Genomic DNA, 17,263 nt, shown 5'->3' with positions numbered 1-17,263 from the left:
GTCCATCACCACCCCCTTTTGTACCGCTGTATCACACCATGCCCTGCTACTCGCCTGATAATTCCACCATCCACCAGAATCACAGCAGGGACAGCAAGCTTTTCTGTGGAGTCCTATGGGCTTCAGACTACCACAGTACATCTTCCTCCTTTCAGGGCGTCCCTCCGATGCCCAGGGGCGATTACTGCTGGTTGTCAAGCTGGACCACAAACTCCAGGATTACCACACCTCTGGGTCTTCCACATGGTAGTCCTATCTCTGGAGTCGTTCGCAAAGTCTTCCTTCCCTCAGTAACCTCCCCTCAGTGTTCTGCTATCCTAGGCATTTATGGGGTCTCAGGCTCCATTGTTATGGCCATTTTCTCCCCCTTCCTGCCCGTCCCTCCGTTTCCTTCCTCCCTCTTTCATGCCTCTTTCATCATTTCTTGTTTTCCCCACTTCTAATAGGTTTGTTTATTCTTTTTTAGGGCACAACTTCCCGATTAAGAGTTGCATGGGAGTTTGGGCGTTCCTGTGCCCTGTTATGGATCTCGTCACTTCCTAACGAGGTATTTCAAGGTTTAATGTAACTTAGTTTTCACATGAGGAATAATCCTGATCTCTATTTGGGCTGTATGTTGGTACCACTAATAGTGGCTTGTCCTCCAAATGTCTCTTTTCACCACTAGCATCGCTTTTTGTCCTACGCTTCTTCCTCCATCTCAAAGCGGAACTTCTTAGCCAGCAGAATTCTCGCTCACATCTATTTTCCAGGTGCCAGAGCCAAGTATTGTTGTAATTAGGCCGTGGACTTTAATCTAAATTGATCTTTCTTAGGTACACAAGTTTCTAACAAAAATATAAATCAGACTTAAACCATCAAAATAACTGTAAGACTGTTATGCACTTGGCTGGGTCACTGATCTCTTTCATATCGTATGTGGCTGTTTAACCAATAGGAATTAGCTCCCTGTGTTTGCTTTGGATACGTTACTACCATTTTTTTCATGTTCGTTTTATATGGTAACCAGGTACCGCTAAACTCTTGAGGAATGAGCATCTCTATTTAATGGATTCTACTATGCAAAATGGAGAGAAAGAGATATCTTACTGCTGTTATAATGGATAAACCAGATGGGGATTTCTTGCTTCTCCACATCTAAATGTGTAGGTCAAAAAGTCTTGTTATTGGCTGGCAGTCTGACTAACTGCTACAAATGAGTTGCTATTTCACCTTTCTTGCACTCTAGCCAGATTGACACGGTAGCACATATAGTCTTTTTACTTCTCTGTCATTCTGCCAGAGGCTACCAGGAATCTAGCACATTGCAACTCAGCCCCAAGTCAAAATTCACAGCTACTCCTGGGTCCCCAGATTGAACACTTTCTTCTGGGACAGTGAGGCACTTGGGTGTAACAGCTTCCAATGAAACTATGTCATCAGAGCGTGTGTGGCGAAGGATCTGTCTCATGATCAACTTGGGAGGTTCAGGTATTTTTGCCTGCTATAATACAGTTGATCTGTTGCAGTTATTACTACTTCCAAGCACCCCTCGTTTCTCTATGTACCAGAGATGGGGAAGAGTAGCCCGCTCTAACCCATAGTAGTCTTGTTTGCTAAGGAGCCAAAATACAATATTTCTCTATCCATATAAGGAGAGCCGGCAGTGTAATTCACTTGTTCCAGCTGCAGCATTAATAACACCACATTAGACCTCTCCAATTTAAGCCAAGCTGCTGCTCACCATTTCATTCTCTACTCCACAACCACTTTCAGAGTACCACATGCCCTGCTTCACAATAGCAGATCGAGAACCACTCCATGCCTTAGTCTAATGAGACCACTGATCTCTTACCTCCCAAGGGGAAGATTCTATTTCAGGTTTTACCGCTGCACAAACAACATTTCCTACACAGACCTAGGCAAAAGAACATAGGAGGCATCCCACTGGTAGATCCCTTTTTTATTGCAGCAACTTGTTATAAGCAGTCCGCATTGTGACTGCACAAGTTTGTCAGGAACTGCTCACACCTGTTTTTTGGGTAGCCACTTGCGAGGCAATGGCGGAGCGCTCTTCTCTCCCTGAAGTTCCAGCAGCATGATGCAACCCAGATGGTGATGAGAGTGCATCATATGCTAAGCAGGCTTCTATGACAAAATATCAGGAACAGAAATATTGTGACAGTGATAATGTGTCAAAAGATAGTCAACAATTATATCGAATTTACATACATTGTATGTAACCTACCCAAATAGTATGTCAAAATACAGTGGAACAGAATATCAAAAAAGATAAGTATATCGAAATATACATACATATAGCATTATTTGTTATTTATTTTAAAATATTAAACTACAAAATAATACAACCCCTAAACAACCTACAAAACATTTTTTGAAAGTAGTAAATAAGGCATTACTAATAATAAATCAATAAATTAAAGAAAATGAAAACAAATAAATATAACTGTTTTCAAAATGTTATGAATGCACTGATCACCGAACGTAACAAGTAATACATTGTAATATTAATATCTAAAAATAGATAATTAAAAAAACTATATTTAAATAGAACTATATTACTGAAATGATCTTACATGCAACTATATTTTTTTTAAAACTGTATTATACACCTGCAAAAACAATATTCTTACTTTTTGTATTCTGTCCGAAGATATATTTTTATTTTATTATTTTATTTTAGTGCTCATAGAACAAGTTCCAACCAATTCAACCAATGCATCAGTGATCCCCCCCTCCCCCTCTATAGTAGAACTAACAAGTCAAAATGTCGTCAAGCACGTATCCACATTCTGTCCAAGGAGTTACACAGCCAAGGAGCCAACAACCCCATAAACGGGGCAGGCGGCGTTGTAAAGACACAGAGGCATTCGCACATTAGGACTCAAAGCTACATTTCCAATCCCAGCAACCCAAATGTAAATGCCTGTAAGAAGACTCTATACACAGTCTGCAGCATGAATTACACATTCTCTCCTCTTGTCTCCCGTAGTTCCGTACCCAGGGCCTCATCTGCTCTAGCCGCTTGGTAGGTGTGGTAGAGCCCCCAGAAATTCTTCGGCCTGCTAGTGGGGGGGCAGCAGCTCGCTGTAAATTTCAGATTGCGTGCAGCAAAACAACAAATCGCGCGCCCATCTTTTAAAAGTCGGCTTTGGCCCCCTCATCTAGCAGCAGGCCACTACTCTACGCGCCACAAGAAGCCCCATATCCACTAGTCGCCGGATTGCCTTCGGCAGCGGCTTAGTGTAACCTATTAATGCCATCGCAGGGTCAAGGGGAATAGTGGTTTCTGTGATAATGCTAAGTTCTGCAAAAAATGTTATCCCAAAAGTCATTCACACCTGGGCCATTCCATGCTAGATGGAGAAAGTCAGCATCCGGGGAGGGATACCTTTCACACTCCGCAGTGGCTCTAAGACCGTACCTACAGAGTCTAGTTGGCGTGTAGTAGATGCGGTTGAGGAATTTAAAGTGGACCAGCCTGTGTCGTCCATTCAAGGAGAGTCTCCTGGTGTTAGTACAACAGTATGTCCAGGTATCGTCATCAAGCTGTCTTTGCAAGTCTACCTGCCAGGCCAGTCTGGCTTTAGTATACGTGTGTTCCCTATGGGTTTGTGACAGGGCATAGAGGCACGTGAGCAATTTCCGTGGAGTCGTGGCCTTTATGACATGTGTGAGTTCCTTCACTTCTGGTGGCTCCGCCAGGTCCCCGCCCAGGAGCCCCAGACAAGCGTGACGCACTCTAAAAAAGTGGAAACTCGTCAGCAGCGAGTGGTCCGCTTGATCAGTCCGCACCTGCTCCAAGGTTTTGACCACCCCGGCGCTGAACAGGTCACCGGCGTTCATGATTCCAAGTGTCCGCATGGCTGCCAACACTCCCTTCTCACGCAGAGGGGGCAACCACCGTGCCCAATCAATAGGCATGCTAGGGGAATACAGCAGCGCACCATTCTGTCTCGGCAGGAGAATATTCCAAGCATGTGCCATAGCTGTGATTGAGTCGAGAACTCCCGTGCGGCGATCAACAGGTTCAAAGATTGTGTGAGGGAAGGAGAGTGGCTGAGCAAATAAGGTCTCCATTTTCACGTGTGGTATGTCCTTGTGTCCGTGTACCCAAGTATGGAGGTGAGCCGCCTGCGCCACCCTATAGTATAATTCGAGGTCCGGAGCCCCCAGTCCCCCCATGCTGTATGGCAGTGTGAGGAGCGTCCATTTAGCCCTTGGTTGTCCGCCCGCCCATGCAAGCCTAGTCAGAACTTGTTGTAGTCTACTGAAGAAAATTTTAGGAAGCACCATCGGAATAGCAGCAAATAAAAAGAGGAATCTGGGGAGCGCCACCATTTTCATGATGGTTATCCTCCCAAGCAAGGAGAGTGGGAGTTTACACCATGCATTTACATCGTCCTCTAGCTTACTGAACGCCGTACCGTAGTTAGCCCTAAAGAGGATTTCCGGATCAGTATGCAATTGGACTCCAAGGTACCGAACTGTGTCCGTAGTCCAAGTAAGCGGATAGTCCATGGTCGTGGGCCGGGTGACTGGAGTTAGGGGAAAGACCAGCGACTTCGACCAATTGACTCGGAGACCAGACAGTACGCCAAACCGGACCACCTCCCTTAACACCGATGCTAAATTGGTTTCCGGGTCCCTGACATACAGCAGGGTGTCGTCTGCGTACATCGAGACAACTATTTTGTAGTTCGGGAAGCAAATACCTCGATTACAATGGTATTCCCTGAGGGCGCAAGCAAGTGGCTCAGCCACCAATGCATACAGCAGGGGAGAAAGAGGACAGCCCTGCCGCTTGCCTCTAGAGATCGCGAAGGGGTCTGTCACTATGTCATTAATTTTAATCCTGGCTCGCGGACTATAGTAGAGCGCCCCTATCATTTGTAAACAAGCATTTACAATGCAATGGTTTCGCCTTTTGAAATGTTTGAGCTATTGGCATTGTAAATGACAAAATTTGTATTTATGTGTTGGTTTTGAAAACAGATAAATAAATGGCATTGTCATTTACAATGCCAATAGTTTAATCTCTAGATCGAAACTTGTAAACAGCTACTCCAACCGGAGTGTCTTCCCGTAACACAAGGGTGATGCTGGGGTTACCCATACTTAAATTGATTCCTGAACACACAGCCATGAGGAAGAGAAACACTATCTGCTCCCACCCAACATATATACACTCTGATACAAACTGAAACTCTTCAGCACAGCACACCGGTCTTGGGGCTGGGTGTGCATTTGTTAATTGAAGGCTGGGGTGCTGCAACCATGCTTTTAGGGTTTGGTGACCGGAGGGCAGGTTTACAAAGCAACTCTAGTAACACTGCCGCTTTTCCCTCTAATACTGTGTAGTAAATAACTGTAGGTGGGGGCGAGCGTCAATCACTTCATGCCTTCTGTACATATTCCTTACAGCACGTATTTGACAGTAGCTAAGGCCTCATAGTCTTCCCGCCCAGGGGTCTCCTTGCAAAACTTTGTTCTACATCATAAAATGTTAATGGCCATCGCATCATGATTCCTTAAAGTGTTGCATCCCTTTATTTGAGCAGTCAGCTTGACCCAGTGCAGCCGCTGTTCAAAGAGCACCCCAAATATTAAGTGACGGTTTTGAGGAGGTAACAAAATGGGTTGCATTAAAAAAAAAATCAGCACTGCAGAATAATCTGCACATTATCATTTATTGACAGAAGACAGCTCACTTTCCATTCGTCACAAAAAACAAAGACATGCAGCTGCCAGAAGAAGCACTCTTACACAGAAACACTAGCTCCTTCTTTGTATTGTATTATTGTTTACAGTTCCACATAATGTTAACTTGGCCCAAGGGCATTAAAGTGCTTTACATTACACAAGGAACGATTTTTATTGGGTTTTTTTTTTTTGCGCTGGGAGATTATGTGATCAGATCGGCCCAGAATGAAAAGATGTTGAGCCGAAGCAGGGATTCGAACCTGCTTTCCCCACGTCGGCAGGTCATTTCTTACCCACCACACAGCACTTCCTCAAACACACACCTCTCTAATCAGCACTGCAGAATAATCTGCACATTATCATTTATTGACAGAAGACAGCTCACTTTCCATTCGTCACAAAAAACAAAGACATGCAGCTGCCAGAAGAAGCACTCTTACACAGAAACACTAGCTCCTTCTTTGTATTGTATTATTGTTTACAGTTCCACATAATGTTAACTTGGCCCAAGGGCATTAAAGTGCTTTACATTACACAAGGAACGATTTTTATTGTTTTTTTTTTTTTTGCGCTGGGAGATTATGTGATCAGATCGGCCCAGAGTGAAAAGATGTTGAGCCGAAGCAGGGATTCGAACCTGCTTTCCCCACGTCGGCAGGTCATTTCTTACCCACCACACAGCACTTCCTCAAACACACACCTCTCTCTGTCCCTCTCACACGCACAAACACATATCAACTCATACACACTCTCTCGCACCCACACTTTTCTGTTTCTCTCTTACACACACACATGCGTGCACACAAACACACCAGCACATACATAGATACACGTTTAGGAAAGGAGGTGGGGTTGGGAGCAGATTTGGGAGCTGGGATTTTCCTGTTTACTTGAGATAAAGAACTCTCCTGCTTGTGGCCTCTCTGTTAACAGCATGTTCTGCTTTAACGACACAACTTGCTTGCACTTTTTTCACCATCTTTGCCCCCAAGACAGACCAGTCAACACAATTCCTCTCTCCATAATTAGTCTGTTCCTCCAAGGGCCCTGGAGTAGGTCTGCATGCCGTCGATTTAATATCCGTGCACTATATCCATATTAAAACAAGCACATAAACCAGCACATACGTATGAGCGATCCACGTCACGCACCTATCCGGGCCGCAGAGCGTTCTGAGCCCGGCTGTAAAACATAATGTGTCCTGCAGCTGCCGTGACTCATACTGCATATAATGCCATATTAAAACAAGCAACGGTGAGTGAAAGGGGAGGGGGGGCGGTAACGGGCACACGGGGAGGGGGGGCGGTAACGGACACACGGGGAGGGGGGGCGGAACAGACAGCGGGAGGGGGCGGGAACGGGGCACAGGACAGCGAGGGGGGGGGAGGGCGGAAACGGGGCACAGGACAGCGAGGGGGGGGAGAGCGGAAACGGGGCACAGGACAGCGAGGGGGGGAGGGCGGGAACGGGGCACAGGACAGCGAGGGGGGGGAGGGCGGGAACAGCACACGGTCAGCGGGAGGGGGGGCGGGAAGGCGGCGTCTTTGAAAAGCAAGGCGCCCCCGTGCCTACCTTCCGTCCGGGCGTGCAGCAGCAGAGCGACGAGCAGCAGGCAGGCAGCAAACATGGTGCACGGAGATCCCTCGCCGTCCGCGTGGACCCGGATCCAGCCTCCCCCTCCTCCCGGCTGGCTGGCACCGAGATACTTTGTGCAGAAGAGAGCTCTGGAGCAGGGTCAGGCTGCGCCCCTGAGCTCTGCGGCAAGGGAAAGGACGCCTCCATCTTCGGCCGGTGCCGCCATCAGGAAACAAGCGGGAGGGGGAGGAGAGACGCAGCGCCATTGCGAGGCCAGCGTCAGGAAAACAAGCGGGAGGGGGGGCGGGAGAGAACACGGACGACGGGAGGGGGGCGGGAGAGAACACGGACGACGGGAGGGGGGCGGGAGAGAACACGGACGGTGGGAGGGGGGCGGGAGAGGACACGGACGGCGGGAAAGGGGAGGGAACGGGAAAAAACGTAACTCCGCCCAGGGAATAAATCTCGGGAACGCCCCCGAATCTGGTCCGGCCTTGACGGACAGATCCGGCACCCAATGGCTAGCCTCCATTTATGGAGCTAGCCAATGAGAGCCGGGGGACGTTCCCGAAGTGCTTAGTGTCGACATAGGATTTCACCTGCGCTGAAAGGCTGCGCAGAGCGCAGCCTTTCGGCAGGCGAAACCCAAAAAGGGATGCCCAGTCCCATGCGCAGCAGTGCCTTTCTCATGTAAGGCCACTCCACGGAGTCAAATACCTTCTCCATGTCTAGGAACACTGCCAGGGCAGCCTTATCCTGTCGTGTGTGTTGCATTGTGCCCAGTACTGTGCGGATGTTGTATGTCAAATTCCTACTCGGGATAAAGCCAGCTTGTTCCGGAGCCACCAGTTTAGGAGCCAGGAGGGCCAGCCTAGTAGCCAGGACTTTAGCGAACAGCTTTGCGTCCACGTTGAGTAGGGACAAGGGTCTGTACGAGCTACATTCCTCGCTAGGCTTCCCAGGTTTCGGGACAGTAACTAGGAGCGCCTCTCTCATTGATTCTGGCATTCTTCCCTCTACACATATATCGTCAAAGAGGGCTGCTAAGTGCGGAATCAGCTGGTCTTTGAAAGCCTTATAAAACCCCGCCGTAAGGCCATCTGTTCCTGGGGCACTCCCTGACTTCATGGTCATTAAGGCGTCAGATATTTCGTCTCTTTCTATCGGTTGCATGAGAAATTCCCTATCAGAGTTAGACAAGAAAGGGAGCTCTACATGTTCCAGATAGTCGTCAATGTCTTCATCCATTCCCCCCCCCCCCCTTGCGCTGCGTAGAGAGTCGTGTAGTAAGTCTTAAATTCCTGTGCTCTGTCTGCTGGGTTAGTGAGGGTGGCGCCCACTGTTGACTTTACCGCAGTGATACTCTGTCTTTTACGCCGCCCTCCAACGATCCTGGCCAGTAATGCGCCCGGTCTATCTCGTTCACCGTAAACCCTCGCAGTAGCGTATTTGCCCATGTGTTTGACCTCCCTATCTGCCTCATCGTGGTATTCTTCGAGTAGGGTCTTAATTTCACCACCCACGTCACAGTCAACCTCGTCTCTCTTCCAGCGCGGCCAGCTTCTTCTCAATGTCGTCTAGGCGTGTACGGATCGATTTCAATTCTCCAGAGTGTTTAGAGATCGCCACCCCCCGGATGTAAACCTTAAACGTCTCCCAGATTGTCTGGAAGCTGTCTACCGAGCCTATGCTGGTTTCAAAAAAGAGATCAATGGAAGTCGCTAGTTCGCCCCGGAATACTGGGTCTAGTAGCGAATAGGGCGGGAACCGCCAAGTGAATGGTGGAATAGTGGGGCTGCGTGCAAGTATCTCAAGGAGCACCAGCGAATGGTCAGACAAAGTCCTAGGGAGGACCTTACAGTTGGCAATCGAATCGAATCTGGAGTCTGGGACAAGCCAATAGTCAATCCTAGTGTGTATGTTATGATATGCAGAATAGTGTGTATAGCCTCCCTGTGTCGGATTGCGCGCCCTCCAGACGTCCTCCAAGCCCAGCCTCGTCATAATACCACGTAGTTCCACCGCAGCAGGTTTACGGTGTGTTCCTGAGGATCTATCTAGCATGGGGTCCATAGTGAGGTTCATGTCCCCCCCCACCAAAGGTCAGCAGGGTCATGGACGCGGAGTTTACTCGACAGCGCTCTGTAGAAATCTGGTGAGTCAAAGTTCGGGCCATAAGTGTTCACAACGACTAAGGACATCCCCAGCCCCGTACACCTGGAAATAACAAAGCGTCCCTCCGGGTCAGCCTCCAGTGTCTGTTGTGTTAGTTTGGATCTGGGGTTCACCCAAGTCAAAACACCCCTGGAGTGTGAAGTGAATCCGGCGGCTGCCACATTACCCTCCATACCCCTACAATGTAGTATCCCACTGTCCCTAGTGAGGTGAGTTTCTTGTAACAGGGCTAAGTCTATATTATGTCTCTGCAGATAGCTAACGACCTTGCGCACCTTTCTGTGGTCGTTCAGGCCACGCACATTCCAAGTGAGAGCTGTGAGCCTATCAGTGCGCGCCGCACCTAAATTAGTCGCCATTGCGTTGTGTGCAGCAAGCCTGCTTCCGCGAGGAGAAAGGGATTTTCGCAATGTCTCTGTGTCTCGCTTGTGTAGGAATTACGGAGTGCTCCAAGTGGCGTGTCGCATATGTCTAACTGCGTTGAGTGACGTGCGTGGAAAACAAAGTGGTGCAACCTCTTCTCAACTTCCCCCCATGCAGAACAGTCCCCCCCCCCCACCCACAGTAGACCATCCCCAACTCGGCCTAGTCTGAAATGACTCCCCCCCCCCCCCCAAGAACTTCCCAAATGACCCATATTAGTCCCCGAAGGAACCCGAAGTGCTAACAGCGCTAGGGCAGAGGTCGCCTGTCGTGGATCAGAAAACAGTTACAAATAAACAATGTCCACCGTCTTGCTCCTAGCCCCATCGCCCGTAATGTGTCTCTTAACGGCAGCCAGCTTCACCTTATCAGCACCCGCCAAACGGTGCTTAGCCCCTGAAGCATCTCCTCAGCAGCCACAGTCCCAGACTGTATTCGGATCGCCCGCCCAGGCCTGGACCAAATGACCAGATGTCCGAAGCCAGGCAAATTAACTTAAAAGTTATAATCAGCACACACAACATGGAGCAATCTCACCACATCTTGCGTCAGTAGTCCTCAAGTGGGCCGTCCCTGTCGCCCCCTCTTCTCCAATGCCTGTGGGGCCAATGAGCCAACGATATCTCCCCCAGATCTCAAATCTGCTCCCAGTCTTGCTCCAGGACTGCGATTGTCGGCGCCGGATAGGGGATGTTGCGTTGTCATTCTTGCTCATCCAGGTGGCTGGAAGGGTCCCCGTCCGTCTGTTGCCTCCGAGGACTGTGCCTTTGCTCCTTTGACCAAGTCTTAAGTGCTTTTTGGAGGGCCTTCGGGTCCGTGAAGAAGTGGGAATGCCCTTGCCGGTTGATCCGGAGCATCGCTGGATAAAGCATGGCGTAGTCCAGGCCAAGCTCCCGGAGCTGTTTTTTGTGCGGAGCGAAGAGCCAACGCTGTTCCTGCACTTTCGCAGTGAAATCTGGGCAAAGGGAGATGTCCGCTCCCTCGAACTGCAGCTGCCCTTTCTCCCTGGCCACTCGGAGCGCGGTGTCCCTGTCCCTATAGTTAAGGAGCTTTGCGATAATGGGCCTCGGAGGGGTCCCCGGAGGTGGCTGTGGGCCCAGCGAGCGGTGCGCCCTTTCGACAATGAACATTGGCGAGAAAACGTCGTCGCCCAGCAGGGTTGTCAGAAGCTTCTCCACGAACAGCTCAATTTTTCCGGTCTGCGTAGATTCCGACACTCCCGTGATGCGTATATTGGATCTCCTGGAGCGGGCTTCCAAGTCCTCCGACTTGTCCTGTATCACTCGGGGTATCTTACTCATTTGCTTGCGATCCTTGTCCAGCTCCATTTGCCCCTCCTCGACCTCCGTAAGACGCCTCTCCGACATGTCCAGACGTTCTGCATGCTTGTCAACTCGTTCGGACATCCTGTCCATGCGATAGGAGAGAGCGTCAATCTTCGATCCTATTTGCGCCATACCATCCTGCAGCCCCTTCTCCATGGTGGCAAGTAGTTCCTTAATATCAGTGTACAGCGATTGGTCCTGAGTTCCGGTCTGCCGCCCAGTGTCCGGCTCCTGCTGCTCTGGCGCCTTCGTCCGCCGTTGCTCAAAGGGAAGCTTCGTTTGCGTTCTGTCGCCTTTCCCCATCGTGACGGGTCCGCTCTCTATGGTGGAACCTCACACAGTTCGGCACAGCGAAGTTGTGGAGGGAAGGTCCAAAGGGATGGCGCGTCCCAGCCGCTGTCGCAGTTTCCAGACCCTGCAGACCACGAACCAAGATCAGGCAGGCTGTCCTCCTGCAGCATGTGAGGCCGACCCGGGCAGGTCACGAGACAGGTCCAGGCAGGTCACGCCACAGTCTCCGCAAGAGGCTTCAAGATGGCTCTGCGACCGCACGCTGCCGCTCAACCACGCCTTGTACCTCCCCTACGTGGCGCCGCCGGGGAGATGCAACAGTCCAGGCCCTCCAAGCGTGTTCTCCGTGCATGGGCCGCTGGGTAGACCAAGCCGACAAAAGGCAGACAGCCTCACTGTAAGTGTTAAGCCTCTGACTCAAAGGAGCCGCAGGATGCAGGCAGGCGCGGTGCCCTTCTGCCCCCCGCTACGCACACTGGGAGGCAGCCGCTAGACCCACTCTGTCTCTGAGGCCGGGGTCCGGCCACTAGGTCACTAGGTCTCTGTGTCCGGCCGTCCCGTGTCCCCCACTGTGCCAGGACACGTGCTCTTGTCAGCGCGTGGTGGGAGCGCCGTCCAACCTCCTTTCTGTAACGTGGACGCAGGGTCAACACTGGGCGCTTCTTGGACACCGCCCGCCCGCCGATGTCCACTCACCCGCAACTAGCGCCGTCCGCTCTCCCGGCCGCAGGTGTCACCGTCGATCGTGGGACCGTTGCTCCCGGTCACTAGGCCAAGGTCACGCCGCATGTCGAGCAACGCCGGCCGGGGGCAGGACTACTCCAGCCAGGTGCTACGCGGCCCACCACGCCGGTGCTGTAGAAGGGCGCCGTTGGCATTCCTCCAGCCTGATTCACACCGCTCCAAGCGCCGAGCGTCCGGGCAGTCGTTAGGGATCGTGTGCTACCCTCAGTAGTTTGCTGGCGCCGCTAAAGCAGGATAAACGAAGGATATGTTTAGGCGATGCGGCGGAGCTCGGCGCTCAAGCGTCCACCATTGACGCCAGCAAGCTCCGCCCCCCTGTCCTAAGATATTTTTGAGTTGTCAATATTTTTGGCGCAATATTCTTGTATCATGGTATTTTTTCATGATAAATTAACCTCTCAGTGGCATGAACCTTAATTCTACAGACTCACCGGCTGTCAGTAGTTCTGTTCTGTGCAGTGAGTTCATCCTCGTGCTCTGCTGCGTCGCATATAGACCCTGGATATAGAGGACTGAATAAAACTACCATCACGGATAGGTAACGTCTTCTACTGATTAAGGATATCATCGTGTCTATGATTAAGTGCCTGTGTCTTCAACATAAACCTCAGTGTATCATACCAACTTTGTTATGTTATGTGAATTTGTATCTAGGCACCGAGTGGGAAAGCTTGAGGAGGGGGGTTGGGGTCATGCCAGTTTAGTCATGAAGAGTCTTGTCTTGAGGTTTGTTCAGAAGTCCATGAGGGAGGGGGGTGTTCTGAAGTGTTTCAGGAGGTCGTTCCAGGTCTTGACTTCGAGGTATGAGAAGGAGTGGTTACGCTTCTTGTCTTCTTGATGCAAGGGTGGTGTGCTTTTGCCTGGGAATGCAGATCAAAGGTGTCTGGTGCGGTGGTAGAAGTTGAGGCATGTTGGACGCGTGTTGTGGAGCTATGTAGGTGTGGGCGAGTAGTTTGAACTTGCACCTTTCCTGGACAGGGAGTCAATGAAGATTGTTGAGGTGTGGAGAGATTTGGTTATTTCACGGGTCATTCAGGATAAGTTTCGCAGCGGAGTTCTGGGTGGTTTGGAGTCACAGTAGGACATGGGCTCGGAATCAGATGTAAAGGGTGTTTCCATAATCAAGTCTACTTGTGATAGGAGCCTGGGTGACCGTTCGTCTGGTGTTCAGTGAGATCCACTTGAAAATCTTGCAAAGTATTCGCAGGATGCGGCAGCAAGATGAGCAGATGGCATTGACCTATCTGCTCATAGAAAGCTTTGTATCTAGAATGATCAGAGGTTTTTGGCATGGCCTGCAGGGGTGGGTGTTAGGCCACCAAGAGGTGTCCCAGTGGGAGTTGTGGTTGCCAAAGATTAGGACTTCGGTTTTGTCTGTGTTGACCTGGATGCAGTGGTTTTTTTATCCAAGCCGAGGCGTTGCTCATGCACTTGGTGAAGTCTGCTTTGGCGGTGCTAGTTGAGTTTTTAAGTGAGAGGATGAGCTATGTGCTGTCGGTGTAGGATGCCATGTTGATACCGGGGGCTCTGGAGATATCCGCAAGGGCCTCATGCAGACATTGACGAGTGTTGGCCTAAGCGACAATCCTCGAGGGCCTCCGCAGATGAGTTTCTTGGGTTCTGAGGTGTAGGGGAGAAGTTTAACTCGTTGAGTTCTGTCCATCAGGAAGGAGGATATCCTCTTGAGGGCAGGTCCGCAGATAGCCAGGTGCTGGAGCTTTCTGATGAGTGACTTGTGGGAAAATGTATCAAAAGCTGCGGATATGTTGCGAATTAGTGTGGCCTTTTCTCCTTGGTCGATGAGGTTTCTGATATTATCAGTGGCTGCAAATGAGGGCTGTCTCTGTGCTGTGGTTTGGGCCAAAGCCTGATTGACAGTTGTCTAGGAGTTGATTGAGTTCTAGGTGGTCTGTGAGTTGTGTAATGATGGCTGTCTCCATGACTTTAGCTGGAATAGGCAGAAGTGAGATGACTGTAGCTGCTGAGGGTGTTTGGGTCCACTGTTAGTTTCTTCATAGGACGCCGACTTCTGCATTTTTCCAGCAAGGCAAGAAGGTCGTGGTTACGGAGGAGTTCATGATAGAAATGAGCACTGGGGAGATGATGGTTCTTCCAAGGGTAAATATGAAGTGGGAGCAAAGGTCTGAGTAGGCTCCTAAGTGGAAGGTATTCATCAGGGTGGTGGTTTCTTCATTCAAGGGGGGCTTTGAGTTGCTTAGCTGCAGTTTGACAATGAAGGATGTGTCCGGCTGGTCGGGGTGAGTTTGTATCGGTATGCTGTGGGTCGAATGTGCTGTAGATTTTGGCAATCTTCTGTTTGAAGAAGTTTGAGAGGTCGTGCAGAGTGCTTGGGATAGGATGATGATGTTGGCAGCTGTGGTATTGTGAACTCCTTGACAATGGTGAAGAGGTCTTTGCCGTTTTTAGAGCTGGCTTCAAGCCCGAGTTAACGCCTTTTTCTTTGAGTCTCGTGGTTGTTGGTGGTAGGGGTTGAGGACGGCTTTATATGTGGATCTTGCGGTAGTGTTTTTATCAAGTCTAAATTTTCTCTCAAGTTGTTTCCAGTGGAGCTTGGACTCCTTGAGGTCGTTCGTGTACGAGCTGGGTCGTTTGATGTTTTTGTAGGTCTTGTTTCTGGTGGGAGCGGTGCAGTTTGAGCCATTTACCGAAGAGCTTGGTGTCGACAGAGGATCTCAGAGTGGTTGGGTGGGCATTTCTGTAGTCTTAGTCCAGATTCCTTCAGATATTTTGCCAAAGTGTCTTGATAGTGCTATTCGTCTTTCTGGTGGGGTGGCTTGGTGGGCAGATATTTTGAAATGTATGATGTAGAGGTTGGACCATGAGAGCGGGGTCGTGGTTATCCTGTTGATGGAGGTGAAAATAGATTCATGGGTGTGTCCTGCTGCTTGGGTTGGTCCTTGGACAAGCTAGGCGACTCCAAGGTTCCTGAAGCGGTCGAAGAGGGCAGAGGAGTAGGAGTCTGTTGTGTCTTCCTGGTGAAAATTGAGGTCCACCAAAAAGGTTGTGGTTGGTTGATCTGATAGGGAGAGGAGCGATGAAGTCTGTGACATGGATGCAGAAATCTGCTCAGGGGGCCAGGGAACGATAGGCAAGGGTTCTCTTAAGGGTGGTGTTGTAGTTAGTTTGTATTTTGAAGTGGAGTGTTCCATGAGGTTGGTGTCTGAGTCTGTGGAGGTGGTGTAGTCTACTGTGTTTTTGTAGCTGATCGCAAGTTTTCCACCTGGTTTGTAGACTTGGCCCTGGTGTATGATTTTATAGGTGGGTGGGATGGCTGCTGCAATGTCTGGGTTGGAGGCTGGGTTGAGCCATATTTCAGTCAGGAAAAGAAGGTTATGAGTTGCTGTCGAGGAGGTCCCAGATTTCAGTGGAGTGTTGTCCAAGGGATCGGACATTGAGGAGCGTGACAAACTGTTGGTGTGGGGTAGTGGTAGCATACATCGGTTTTTTGGAGGTGGTGGTGTCGATGTCTGAGGTGTGGCAGGTGAAATTGCAATGGTTGCAGAAGAAAAGTCCTAACGTGGTGCTGGGAGATGCATGGTAGCAGTGTGTTTGCAGGTGTATTTTGTTACTGTCGTGGAGGATGGCGAAGGAGTAGTAGTGGCATTTGTGGAATCCAGTGGCGGTTGTGGTGTTGCGTTGGATGGTCGTGGGGTCAGGGTTCTTGGCGATTGTGCAATCCAGCGCGGACGAGCGCAGACAGGCTTGCCTTTGGCGTGCCCGCCGTGTCCTGTATAACAAAGGTCCTGGGGTGGGCAAGGCTTCGGTGGGCAGAAAGAACAGTGAATGGGAAAACCCAGGCAGTGGTGGTGTAACTGGGTGGAACAAGCAGCAACTGGAGGTCACTGCCAAGCGGCAAGCTGGGTGCCCAGGTGCCATTTTGAGAGTGGAAATTAGCAGATTCCTTTTAGAACACCTTCTGGACATTTTGATTACAGAGTCACGCCCTCTCATCTGTGTAATACTTCACCAGTATTCCAAAGATTTATGGATAATTTTTATTTTCCAAGAAGCTCAATCAATTTGTAGTAATCTATCTGGTTGATAATCTAGTTCTCAAAGGATATCAAAGAACATTATCAAAATGTAATTAAAGTTTAGTAAGATTATGTCAGGACACCATGTACTACGAGCCAGAAAAGCTAATTTCACTCCTCTACAGACCTTACCATTTGTTATGTTTATGGTTCAAATGTTTTTATATGTGAACTTTTCTGACTGCATGGGTTACCTCATACTGTCATCACAGATTGATGCCCACTTTACATTTCTGGAAAGTTCTTAGCAAGATCCTTCAAATTGCTTTGGCCCTTTTTTCTGGTACCGTCCACAAATAAATGGCCTGACTGAACGAACAAGACAAAGCCTAGAACAGTATCTACATTGTTTAACTCCACCCAAAGCGATTGGCCTTCATATCAAGCCAATTTTTCTTATAACAATACTATTCATAGCGCAACCCAGTCCTCTTCATTCTACTGTCTTCAAATTTTTGTCCCAGAGCCTTTTCACCTCTTTAATGAATAACTTATCTGGTACCTGTGGCATTGACTTTGCCAAACATCTGCAAACCCTAAACATACACTTACAGGTTTCAGCAGCAGCACAGCACGAGAACAGAATAACCAAATATCACGGATTGGAGAATGGGTCACTCCCAATAATTAAACTCAGAACACAGATTTCGGAAAATGGTGTGTGTATATATATATATATATATATATATATATATATATATATATATACTTAGCAATCGTGACAACTACATACCGATTGCTATGAAACAATACCTGGAGAGTATCACTCAATATGAAACACGAAACACTGATACACAAATGGCGCACAAGAGGTATGCTGTCAGTGGAAGAACTCAAATTTCTGTCAGTTTCTAACCCCAGGATACCCAATCAATCAATCAATCAATCAATCAGGTCATTTGTAGAGCGCACTACTCACCCGTAGGGTCTCAAGGCGCTGGGTTGGGGGGGGGGGGGTGCCGTTACTGCTCG

Source organism: Lissotriton helveticus, chromosome 1_1 (assembly GCF_964261635.1).
Source record: "Lissotriton helveticus chromosome 1_1, aLisHel1.1, whole genome shotgun sequence".
NCBI lineage: Eukaryota > Metazoa > Chordata > Amphibia > Caudata > Salamandridae > Lissotriton > Lissotriton helveticus.
Note: the sequence above shows the minus strand (reverse complement) of the source record.